Raw genomic sequence first — 13,042 nt, forward strand, 5'->3', positions numbered from 1 at the left:
AGGCACCCAAAAACAAAAGGGAATAAAAAACCCAGCAAACGTCTTCACTAACTCAAAATCAGCAAATAGGAATTTCCACTTGCAAATCATCACAAAGCCCAGATTGAAAAGCAACACATGCTTCTTACCCATCCAAATAACTGTTCTTTGGACATTCTTAACATACAAGTCCTTTTTCTCTACCGGAACATAGTTAGGACCCATGATTCTAACCTTCATGCCAGTAGCAATTTTTTCAGAAAACACACGGCCAAAAGCAAAGAATCTACCTTTGTTAGATGCTGGAATCATCTTGGATACATAGAGCATAACCTGTTCCTTGGGACACACCTGTCCATCTTGTTCACAGGTTAAGACAGGCCGAATCCTTTCTCCCAGAGCCTGTCGAAGGACAGTTTCTGTTTAGACACACACACACCCTCAATACAATCAACCACCACAAATGCACCATCAGTAATACAAAGGGCAGCAGCAGCAGTCACCTCAGATGAGAAATCAACATGCCCAGGGGAATCAATAAGATTAATAAGGATTCAAGATTCAAGAATTTTAGCTTCCAAAATTCAGAAATTTTGCAAAAGAGAAGCCAATGAGAAACAAAAGGATAGGCAGATTAAAGAAACACCATACGCATGCAGAAACTAAGTGGCCATGATCCACATTAACATTTCAGCAATATACATAAGCAACAACCTGTTCTCAACATCATCAGAATTTCACGAAAATAGAAAAAAGAGTGCAGCCAATTGAAAGGAAAAATTTAGGGAAATTTAGGAGTGCAGCCATCAGAATTTCTGGAGTCTAATAAGCATTTAGAAGCTCCTGTTTGTAATCTGGTAAATGAAACAGCTTGTTTGCTCCTTATGCATCTTCAAACTTCGGTGTATAATCTACGATACCTAGCCATACACAATAGACAAATCAACCAACTTATGTACAAATTACAATATAAATTTAAAATTTGAACACAACTTAAAGCAAATTAAGAATAAGAAAATGAGAATTCACAAAAAAGATGGACCTGATTTCCAGCAAGTTATTTGCTCCTTATGCAACTTCAAACATTGGGCAGCTCATATTCAAGGACAACTTTTTGTGGCTGCATTTAGGTGGTGGAAATGCAAATAATGTAATACTTTAAAATCAATAAACAAACTAATAAATACTAATTTATTTCTACAATAACAAATTTATATAGATATAACTTACTTTCAATTTCTTTTTGACCCCGTGTAAATTTCTACACCAATCGCCTGCACACATTAACGTCTGAACTGTCTCCGGAGCAAGTGAAGCACGGTATGAATCAATCACCCTAGTTCCAGCACTAAAGGTGGACTCAGATGCGACGGTAGTGATAGGAATGGCCAATACATCAGCTGCTAGTTGAGAGAGTACCGGGTATGCTGATCGGTTGATTTTCCACCAATCAAGACATTTGAAATCCTTTGGATTTTGCCCAATAGGTTGGTGAGGCTTGTCTAGGTAATCCACCAACTCGCTCTTATGGGGTTCATCAGATTCGAGTTCACCACAATACTCATCCAAATCATCCCAATAGTCAGCACTTGCTCGAGGTGGACACACTATTTCAGATGCAAGATTTAATGAACAACCTTCCCTTGCATTTCCACTTGTACCCATAGCAACGTACTCCTCATAAAGCTCAAAAATGGCTTTTCGAACATATGTGATATTCTCTTGAGCTTCATATGTGGAATACATCTTAGGGAAGGCAAACTCTATTGCTCGCATTTTCTGTCTGGGATCCAAGATAGCTGCAATGGACATCAATAAATTGCACTCTTTCCAGTATTTGTCAAACTTGAGCTTCATTCTTGTAATCGTACCCCGGACAAAATCATCTTCATCATCTACTCGTGCATCCAAGAGTTTCTTCACCTTTAGAATCTCAGGGAGGAATAGATTGCTAGTTGGATACTCACTCCCCGAAATTATGTGCGTGGCTGTGTAGAACTTCTCTAAAATGGTGCAAACTTTCTCAACTTTCTCCCAATCCTCTGAAGATGGACAAGACTTATAAAGGGGCTCTCGAACTTGAAAACGAGGAAAAACCTCTTTATATTTTATAGCACAATTCAACATTTCATATGTTGAATTCCATCTCGTCCTACAATCATGGAGCAATTTTTTTCCAGGAATTTGCAGGTATTGAGCAATTTCTGCAAATAGCAATGCCCTACCATCAGATTTGTTCACAAAATCTACACTATCTCGAATATTTTCACAAATGTCTACTATCTCTTTCAAGCCATCTTGAACCATAAGGTTCAAGACATGGGCGCAACAACGAACATGAAACAGCTTTCCTCCACCCAATAGCTTCTTGCATCTCCCAAAGTCATCTTTCAACAATCTCACGGCCACATCATTGTTTGAGGCATTGTCCACGGAAATAGTGTGAATTTTTCCCTCAATTCCCCATTCCTTTTCACACTTAAAAACTGCATCCGAAATCTCAACTCATCGACGTGGTGGTAGAATATGAACAAAATTTAACACCCTTTTCTGAAGCTTCCAATTTCCATCAATCCAATGTCCGGTCACCACCATGTATTCAATTTTCTGATTCTTTGATTTCCACATATCAGTGGTCAAGCTGACTTTCTGTACCTGCCTCAGCAAGTTCTTCAACTTCTTTTTCTCTATCTCATACACCTGTGTACAATCCTTTTTAGCTGTCATACGTGAGATCTTCTGCCACTCCGGCCAGCCGCGTTTCATCATTAGGTTGAAACCCTCTTCCTCCAAAATTGTGAAAGGATGCTCGTGCATCAAAATCCAATGTGCAGCAGCCTCTCTCATTGCTTCCATATCAAATTTGCCCGTGTGCAATGGTGGTACAGTTGAAAAACGCTCATCCGCCGGCTGAAAGTTAATCTTTGTTTGCTGCTCAGCCATCCTAAGCTTGGCTTTTCTAACGGAACAGTTTTCTCGATGCCTCCACATGCTGCTGGTTTGTTTAGTTTTTCCCCGATTTAGTTTCTTGCTACAATGTTTACAAATGGCATAATATATGCCATTTTCTTCCAAATCGTCGAAATCTTCCCATGCCTCAGATGTTTTATTCCTTTTAGGTACTCGAAATTTACCATCATCTTCAGCCGCGTCTCCTTGGTGCCTATTGGTGTCTTCGGTTCCCCCTTCTTGTGTTTCACCACCCTCCTGTGTGGGATCACAGCCATCACGGCTTACAAATATTGGGCTATCAATCATGACTGGTGTGGATGAACCAGCCCCAGACACACGTGGTATTGAAGTAACCTCGGGTGGACTAATAGACATGCCTTTAATAGAAAAACAAACATTTGCATTGAAATGAGTTCCAGTACAAACATTTGCAGCATGATACAGAGCTTAAAATAGGCCAATCATACTAAAGATTGCTCATATTTCTGCTGCACAGATAATTTTCAGCAACTGGAAGAATAACAGTCATGTGGTTTAAGTTGATAGGCATCAAAACATATTTGCATTGAACTCTTAGTGTTTCTTATTCCTATCATAAGCACGAGGGTTAGATCTTATGAGCACTTACCAACCAAAAAAAAAAATCAAACACGGTCACCATCACCAAACAATATATTCTAAGCACAATTTCTCAGATTGAACTCCAACCATCAGGATATTTCAGATTAAAAGTTGCAGAAGAATTAAGAAATCAAACCATAACAAGCAAAAAATTAATCAAGCAACTGCAAGCCAACTCCTGCAAGAGTACACACACTAAAATGGCAACGAACCATCTAAACAGCATGAACTACTAGCTGCCAGGTTAAGAGAACTACCAAAAAGGAACTACCAACAGTAATGAAGATTGTCTTTAATTTTTCTAATTCCTGGAATAATTTGTTGCGTTAAATAAAACTGCATAAGATAGCATCAAAATTATTCTCTAGATGACCAACTTAAGAACATAACTGAATATTCTCATTAATCTTATTAATATACTAGCTAGGTAACACTTAATAATCCAACTGAAATCAGTGCATTTTCACATCAAAGAAAAACCCACAAACATGTTTAGAGCCAATGTCAAGAAACTTACCAATTCTTGGAGCTGTAGCGCCAACTGCCGAATCACTTGTTGAAGGAATCGAGCTGCCCTCCATTTCCTCAAAGGTCCAATGCATCAATGGACAGCGAATGAGATACGCAAATGGAATATATTGAATCGCAGGCTGCAGCCCCCAATTTTTTGGGTTAGGGTTTGGAGATTAAAAATTAACATTAGACTTATCAAATTTAACCTCAGAATGCACATATTTACTACACAAATGCACAATAAGTACCTCAATTTGTCAAATGCAGCTGTTGAATTTGGTGGGTTTTGATTTGATTTGAAATTGTTCGGCTGCTGAGCTGCTCACGCTGCTACTGCTACCTACTCCATTTTGAGCTCCAGGAGAAGGAAGAAGGAAGAGTAGCTTGAACTGCGGAAGTGTTTAAAGCTTCAGATGTCTCTACTGTGACAGTTGAGAAGATGATCCAAAGACTTGAGAGATTGGGATTTGAGAGTGAAGGACTGAAGGCTGAAGAATGAACCGAAGAGTGAAGTACCGAAGACGAATGAAGGACGGATTCATTATTTCATCGTTTTTAGTTTTCAACCAAAATTACATATTCACCCTTCATTATTATTACAATATAGCTGACTAAGCCCGTAAATATTCTAACTAACAAACCTAAAAGGGTAAATTGATATATAAAATATACATATATGTCACCGAGCTCGAGCTACTCGACGAGCTAAAATTTCTTGTTCCTAATTACTCGAATCGACTCGATTTACTGTAGCAATTAGCTCGAGATCGACTCGAGATCGATTTTTCTCGAGCTCGAGTCGAGTACTTAGTCAAGCTACTCGCGAGCTCACCCCTAGTTCTGATATGAGCCAAAGTGCTCTTCTTGAATTTGGATGCCCACTTCTATAGCTCAAGAAGTCCAACCTATCCAACTTGTTTAACTAGAATTGATTGATATGACTTGCGTCACCTAATATAACCTACTGCAAGCCTACTTCACATGCCTATGCCGACCTATTGCCATCCTATAGCTCATGAAGGTGGCTTAGATATTGATAAGGGATAATTGCAGAAACCTCCCTTGACTTTTATAGTAATAGCATTGATCTCCCCTATCAATTTTGAAATAGCACTGACCTCCCCTATCAAAAGTTGGAGGCAAGTTAATAGGCAAAAGTTGGTCAATTTACTAAAGTACCCCTGACATGATTTAATTTTACCAAATGAATGTGATGAATACTTTCATCAAACCCAACAAAACATTTGTTAATAAAAATTACACTAAATTAACTATTTCTGCATAGTTTAACTAATTAACTAAATAACTAATAACCTAATTAATTAATAACTAATTATCTAATTAACTATTAACTAATTATCTAATTGTTAATAGTTATTAACTAAACAAACTATTTCTGCATAATTAAACTAATTAACTATTAACCAATTATCGAATTAACTATTAACTAATTAACTAATTATCTAATTAATTAATTAACTAATTAACTAATTTCTATTTATCTAATTAACTAATTAACTAAAGCTGTTGTCTATCCGAAACTAATAAACTATTTGCATGTTAAAGTAATTAACTAATTAGCTGCTTAACTAATTAACTACCTAATTATCTAATTAATTAATTAACTAATTAACTAATTTTTGTTTATCTAATTAACTAATTATCTAATTAACTAAAGTTGTTGTCTATCTGAAACTAACAAACTATTTGCATGTTAAACTAATTAACTAATTAACTGCTTAACTAATTAACTAAAGCTGTTGTCTATCCTAAACTAACAAACTATTTGCATGTTAAACTAATTAACTAATTAACTGCTTAACTAATTAACTAACTAATTATCCAATTAATTAATTAACTAATTTTTGTTTATCTAATTAGCTAATTATCTAATTAACTAAAGTTGTTGTCTATCCGAAACTAACAAACTATTTGCATGTTAAACTAATTAACTAATTAACTAAAGCTGTTGTCTGTCCGAAACTAATTAATTAACTAATTAACTAATTTCTGTTTATCTAATTAACTAATTAACTAAAACTGTTGTCTAGCTGAAACTAACAAACTATTTGCATGTTAAACTAATTAACTAATTAACTGCTTAACTAATTAACTAACTAATTATCTAATTAATTAATTAACTAATTTTCTATTTTCTATTTATTTAATTAACTAATTAACTAAATCTATTGTCTGTCCGAAACTAACAAACTATTTTGTGAGACCCCGGTCAGTTCTTAAGTTTGATATTAGGTTATATTCATTATTTGTGCGGTAACATTAGGTTTTGGGACTAATTCGAAAATCCTAAGTTGGGGTTAGGATTGAAACCCTAGTTTTTGTATTAATCATAAGTTCGAGTGGTGGTTAAAGTTAGTTATGCTAGTGTGTGTTTTAGTGTGGGTAAGTATAGGATTTGATCCATTTTATATAGGTTAAGTGAGTTTAGAAGTTAGGAAAACCCTAAACTAGAAAAAAAGTTTCTAGTGTTATGATTTGTGAGAATTCTAAGTTGGGGTTAAAACCCTAATTTTGCCTATGACAAAAATATTGTTGTTTAATTGCTTTTATGTGAGATAAAGTATGCTTAAGTATAGGTGATTAAGATAGAAAAGTGATTAGTGAAGCAATTAAATATGATTATATGTTTTGGACTAGATTAAGTTATCATTTATGGAGTTAATTGAAAGACTTTCAATGTTTGAGGGCAAAGGAGTAAGAAAGAGAAAGTAAAGGTTGTAAGGGTTAGGAGGCAATAACCAAGCTTTTATTTGATTGGTGGAAGTGATAAATATCTCCTATTGTCTTTGACTTATTTATTACCTTAGACTTGCAAGATAATCATAAGAAATCAACAAAACAAAAACTAAAGAGAAAGAGAGAGTGTGAGTCCGAGAGAGAGAGCAAGAGAGGGGGAGAGAGTTCCTTCAAAATTCTTCAACTTCTAGCTTCCATCTTGCTTTTGGAGCTTAAGGGATCAACTTGGGGTATTTGATTGTTGAAGTTTGATCAACTACAAAGCTTATTTGAAAGGTAAATCATCTCTCTTGAAGGTTTAAGTTGGGTGATTAATTTTGGAAATCATGAAAGTGATGCTTTTATTGTGATTATGCATTTTTATGGGTTGTATGATGATTATGGAGTAGTTTTATGGTTTATTTAGATGGTTATGTTGCTGATTTTGGTAAAGGCTAGGAGGAAAAGGTAGGGTTTCTTGATTCATGATTCATAGAGTTGGTTTGGTTGGATTTTGGCTTGTTAATGGCATCTTTGATGTATTAATTTCACTTGTATGGTTGGTAAGTAGTAAATTCCAGATTAGTTATGAAACCCTAATTCAAAGGAAAATTAGTTTGGTTGGGTTAGGGCTTAAGTGATTAGAGTTTGGTTGATTAGGTGGTGAAACTAGTAAAGTTAGTAGCCTAGATTATGGTTAGTATTGGGTAAGTCTTGGGATGAAATTGGGAAAAGGAATTTCGGTTTTCTTGGAGAGCAAATAGGAGGTGATTTATGTGTGTTTATTTGGTATGAGTTTGCTTGGAAAACTTGTATAAGAATTGTAGCAACGGACCATGCGTTTGTGACTTTCGAAACCTGCAAAACTGGAACAGGGCAATCCACAAATCCGAAGTTAAGTTCTGTTTTTCTTTATGCTGCGTGCTGATTCAGAAGTTCCTCAAAACATGAAAGTTGTAGCTTCTTAAGTCATTAAGGTGCCTACAAAATTTCAGGTCAAACGGATCAGTGTAGCCCAAGTTATAGCCAAAACACTTGCACCTGTTTTAAACACTGGATTGTGTTACGTTTTTGAATTTTGCTTCTGACCATGTTCTGTCCGTCTTGATAACGTGCGAACTGGGTATTGATCCCTTCATAACCAAGGTAGATCTTGGTCTTAGCTTCGAAACGGTATAAAGTGCATCCAAATCCGAGTCCCGTAGCTCCAATTATGACCAAAACAAGATCAGTTGTCAGAACTGCTTTCGAATTTGGACAGTTCTGACAGGAACTTTGAACCCATTTTTCCCTATGCTCCGTACTGATTCAGTTTTTGGTCAAAATACAAAAGTTATTGCCTTATATATAAGCTTTCTAACGCCTCTATAATTTCTTGATTCTGATCTCTGAGTCGTGAGTTATGGTCTTTCAAACAGGGCCTGTTTGGTAACCCGAAATGAAATGGCTGGAACTGTTTTGTACATTTTTGTCCTAATTCCATTGAGATCTGGCTTGAGGCGTCTTCATGAAAGTTGTAGCCCTTCTTCTTAGCTTCGCAACGGTACCTCATTCATTTTGATCCAATAACCGTAGCCTGAAATTTGATCAAAATAGTTTTAAGTGCCAAATCTGCCGTTTCCGTTGCCAGCCGTTTCCTCACTTGCATGTGCCAATTTTGCCGTTTTGCTTGTTTTAGGCATGTTAGTAGCCGTTTGTGATATAATGTGATGCAATCTTCTATTTTAGACAGTGGTGAGCTAGACGGAGCCGGTGGGGCCTACTAGCTATCATTCGCGACGCGATTTTCGTACTTTTGCTATTTTGGTTCTTTGGGTAAGTATTTGGGCTGTTTTGTATATAACCTGCTTATGTGTTTAAGGTAAAGGAAAGGGTACCTAGATGAGGATGTACTTCATCGCACTCGACCTAAACTCTAATTTACATGCATATTTATACATGACATGTCTACATGAATTATTTTGGGTTTGAGCCCCTTGAACTTGTAGCTCGGGGTGACGTTTGTGAGTTGGGGTCGATCTCCCGACCTTGATGGACTATTTGAGTTAGCCGGGGCTTGGTCGAAACCAGTCGAACCTAGTCTGAGGTCACCAAGTTTGTGAATCCAGTTCACCGAGAATGTGAACCAAGTTTGTAGATTCAAGTTGTGAACCAAGTTTGTAGGTTCAAGTTGTGAACCAAGTTTGTGAACCGAGCTTGTGAACCAAACTCAATTTTGTTCGCTCGAGCAAGTTTGTGAGGTGACTGGCCAGTGAGGGTGATAAGGTGTTAGGTGGGTGTACAAGTGGAGTTCTACGGACCTTATTTGTGGTCGACGGAGTGTCGGCAGAAGGTCACGCATGGCAAACGACTTGGCTTTGGAGCCAACCTGTATCCTTCATTTGTATTGTTACTTTTGCACTTGACTTGACATTTTTGTGAAATAGTTGTTGACCTAAATGTGAAATTTATGCTTTTACCCCGTTTACTTACTATGCATTTAACTTACCCCGTTTCCTTTGTTTTCCTTAGGAGGGGACGACGCGGGGAACTCCTTGGCACATTCGCTAGTATAGTTAGGTTTGCTTGTAATAGTTGGACAATTAAGATGTTTGTTTTTGTTTTGGTGGTTTGTATAAGGACCCTCCTTAGGGTCTACTTCCTGCTGGTTGTTATCATAATGTATTATAGTGGTTCGACTAGATACTTTTGAGGATGTAAATAGAACTTTTGAGGGTTGTATATATCGTAAATAGTACTCTTTTGGTTTGTCTAGTTTTTATTGTTTTGAAATTTTGAGTCCTGGTACGAGTTAGGCAGGCGTCCCGCCGATACCCTAGGGTTCGCCCTTGGGAGAAGCGGGGGCGTCACACATTTGCATGTTAAACTAATTAACTGCTTAACTAATTAATTAACTAACTAATTAACAAACTATTTGCATGTTAAACTATATGTAGTACGCATTACCTATTTAAAATATCGGTTCTTTATAGGTATTTTACTTTCAAACATTTAATTTATGATGAAAATATCAATGTTTGTAAATAAAATTCAAAAAGTGTTACAAAAAATATCAATATTCTTACTTTCAAACATTTAATTTATGGCCATATGCCCCTCCCTTTTTGTAAGAATATTACTATAACACTTTTTGAATTTTACTTACAAACATTGATGTTTTTATCATAAATTAAATGTTTGAAAGTAAAATACCCATAAAGAGCCGATACTTTAAATAGGTAATGCATACTGCATATAGTTTAACATGCAAATAGTCAGTTAATTAGTTAGTTAGTTAATTAGTTGATTAGTTAAGCAGTTAATTAGTTAATTAGCTTAACATGCAAATAGTTTGTTAGTTTCGAACAGACAACCGTTTTAGTTAATTAGTTAATTAGTTAAGCAGTTAATTAGATAAATAGAAATTAGTTAATTAGTTAATTAATTAATTCGATAATTAGTTAATTAGTTAATAATTAATCAGATAATTACTTAATAGTTAATTAGTTTAACTATTAACTAATTAGATAATTAGTTAAGCAATTGTCAAGCAAATAATAATTGTCAAGCAAGAAGAGGGCAAAATTGGAAGAAATTTCTTATCTCACTTCTACAAAAGCTGTCAGGGAGGTTTTTGCAACGAATTGTTACTGTTCAGAGGAGGTGAATGCAATTTCTAAACCTAGAGGGGAGGTCAGTGCAAATGTCAGAAATCTCAGGGGAGGTTCTGCAATTATCCCTATTGATAAACCAATACATGATTCCTACTATAAATACTTTCTCGTTCCACATTATGGATGTTGCAGATACATCTCTCCTTAGCTCATCTTCTGGTTCTCAAGCTCCATTTCTTTCATATGTCTAACTTAAGCATCAGAATCACACCGGTGTGCGACACACTCTGTGTCTCTTTCCTCGTGTTACAAGTGATTCGAGTTTGTCGGGATGTTTTAACCTTCTTAGCAAAACTCGAACCTTGCTCTCACAATTAGCCCCGTCTATGGGAATGATTGTGTTCCAACCTTGCATCCAATCCTAACCATTATGTCTCCCACAACCAGAATTAGCCATTCTATGAAGGATCTTTATCCTCACCCTTGCCTATAAGGATAAGGTGAGGATCACCAAAACTTGACTTCCAAATATGATTGTGGAAAATAGCCTGTGGGAGAGAGGGATACCATGGCGAAGGTGGTTAACTTTTCGTCCAAAACCATCTAAATGTCTTCGAAGATCTCATTAAGGTGATGAAGGAGAAAAATAAGGAGAGCAACTCTTCACATCCCCGTAGAAAGGCTTCCTTTTCTAGTTCTGCCTTGAAGGGTAAGGAACATCGGCGTTCTAAGAAGAGGAAGGATGAAATGATAGTTGTAAAATTAGGATAATCCTCCTAACAAGCTTCTATCACCTGTTGTATTCCCTAAATACAATGCCAATAACTAGAGCATATGAAAAGTGTTTACAAGATGAAGAGGCCTTTGGACGAGGTTTTGTTGACCTTCTCGTTTATTCAGGTCATTGATGAATATCCCTTACCATTGCAATTTGAAGTCCCTCATCTAAACATATATGATCGATCAGGAGATCCTAAGGACCATGTATACATCTGCACTATAGCCCCGTGATTATACAATGTTGCTGACCTCGTCCAGTGCCAAACCTTCTCCCTATTCTTATAGGGGAATGCTAAAAAATGGTTCATGTATTCAAATCCTCGATCTATATACTCTTTCACTAACTTGACTCAACATTTTGTCTTGAGATTTCAGTCTTCTTAACCTCTCTCCAAGATTCCAACTTATCTCATAAACCTACAACAAGTACCAGATGAGTTTCTCAAGTCTTAATGGGAGAGTAGTTTTCCACTAAGAGCTTATAGATTCTTGATCTAGATAAGCAAGTACCTATAGCCACATTTATATGTGATTTTACAGGGAACTCTCCAAGAGTGTACCACAAAATCTTCTGGAGCTACTTAATAGATTTTGAACTAGCATTCAAGAAGAGGAGACTGCTCAGATGAAGAAGGAAATCACTGCTCAAAATTGCGCCTCCAAGGACAGGAGAATTAGGAAGCAAGAGCATCATCATTGGCAATTCTATTAATGAGTCTGGGGATAAAAGAAGTATTTTTGATCAAATTGTGAAGGGTAAAAGAAGTGTTTTCGATCAGATTGAGAAGCAAGGACCTAACCCCTCTTACTACCTCTTGATCCCATATCTTAGCCATTATGGAGCAACAGAACTTGGGCCGACCTACTCCTAAGATGTTGAGAAAAGGAGAAAAGATGAATATTCATCTGTATTGTGCATATTATTGAGACATTAGCCATGAGACCAGGAACTAAATTGACTTTAAGAAGGAGATTGTGAACTTGTTGAAGCAAGGAAACAAAATGATTGCCAGAAAGATTGTTGGGAAAACTATCGAAAAGATAACCGAAGAGACAATCGTGATTAATGACATGACCGCCATAGCTATGACAGATATCTACAAGACCAAAAAGATTATGAGAGGCCACCCCAAGATCAATCCCCTGACCCCGTACAAAATTTGGCCAAAGTGATAAATACTATTTACAGAGGTCAAGCAGATAGAGATTATCAAAACTCCTGAAAAAAGATCACCATCAAGCTAACTTTGACTTTATGGAGTCGAGCTCAAATCTTATCGAAATAGTTTTGCGTGGATGTGATAATCCAATCCCCACTGCTTCTGACAACTACGAGACCATAGTGACCAAGGTCACGATAGCCAATAATTACTTGGTCAAAAAGTTTTATATTGTCATACGAAGTTCGATGGACATATTGTATTATTGACCCTTTGATAGATGGATTTTAAAGATGATCAGTTGGTCTTAGTCCAATTACCCTTTGTAGGATTTGGGGGATAAGTATTATACCCAAAGGGAATGACCACATTGACAATGACCATTAGAAAGTCCTAAGTGCCAGACTGTGTAGTTGATTTCACAATGTAAAAGCTAATTCATTCTACAACATGCTTCTTGGCTGACTAGCTTTGAATTCTTTGTAAGTCATCTGGTCCAAGCTTCAAATTCCCTAATCCCATGATGTTGTCGAAGTACGAAGCAACTTGCAGTCTGCATGGGAGCGTTACCAAGCTACCATGCAAGCAGCTAACTCTAAGGGCATCACTGAGACTAAAACCTTGGCCACAATGGTCAAGGCACCATCAGTGCTCACCTTAGAGACAATTGAATTTAAAGAAATTAGGAAGCCCACAAGGCTAAAGAGC

The 13,042-nt window shown here is 36.6% G+C and overlaps 1 long non-coding RNA gene across 1 annotated transcript; it reads right to left on the reverse strand.

Annotated features, from left to right (window-relative positions):
- Nucleotides 1–633: 633 nt before the first annotated feature.
- On the reverse strand, nucleotides 634–4,150 carry LOC140013848 (uncharacterized). Its single transcript, XR_011820675.1, has 3 exons — nucleotides 4,070–4,150; nucleotides 1,022–1,099; nucleotides 634–899 (listed from the first exon to the last, which is right to left on the reverse strand). It is a non-coding gene; the product is annotated as an uncharacterized lncRNA (long non-coding RNA).
- Between the last annotated feature and the right edge of the window lie 8,892 nt (nucleotides 4,151–13,042).

This window comes from Coffea arabica, chromosome 8c (assembly GCF_036785885.1).
Source record: "Coffea arabica cultivar ET-39 chromosome 8c, Coffea Arabica ET-39 HiFi, whole genome shotgun sequence".
NCBI classification, from domain to species: Eukaryota; Viridiplantae; Streptophyta; class Magnoliopsida; order Gentianales; family Rubiaceae; genus Coffea; species Coffea arabica.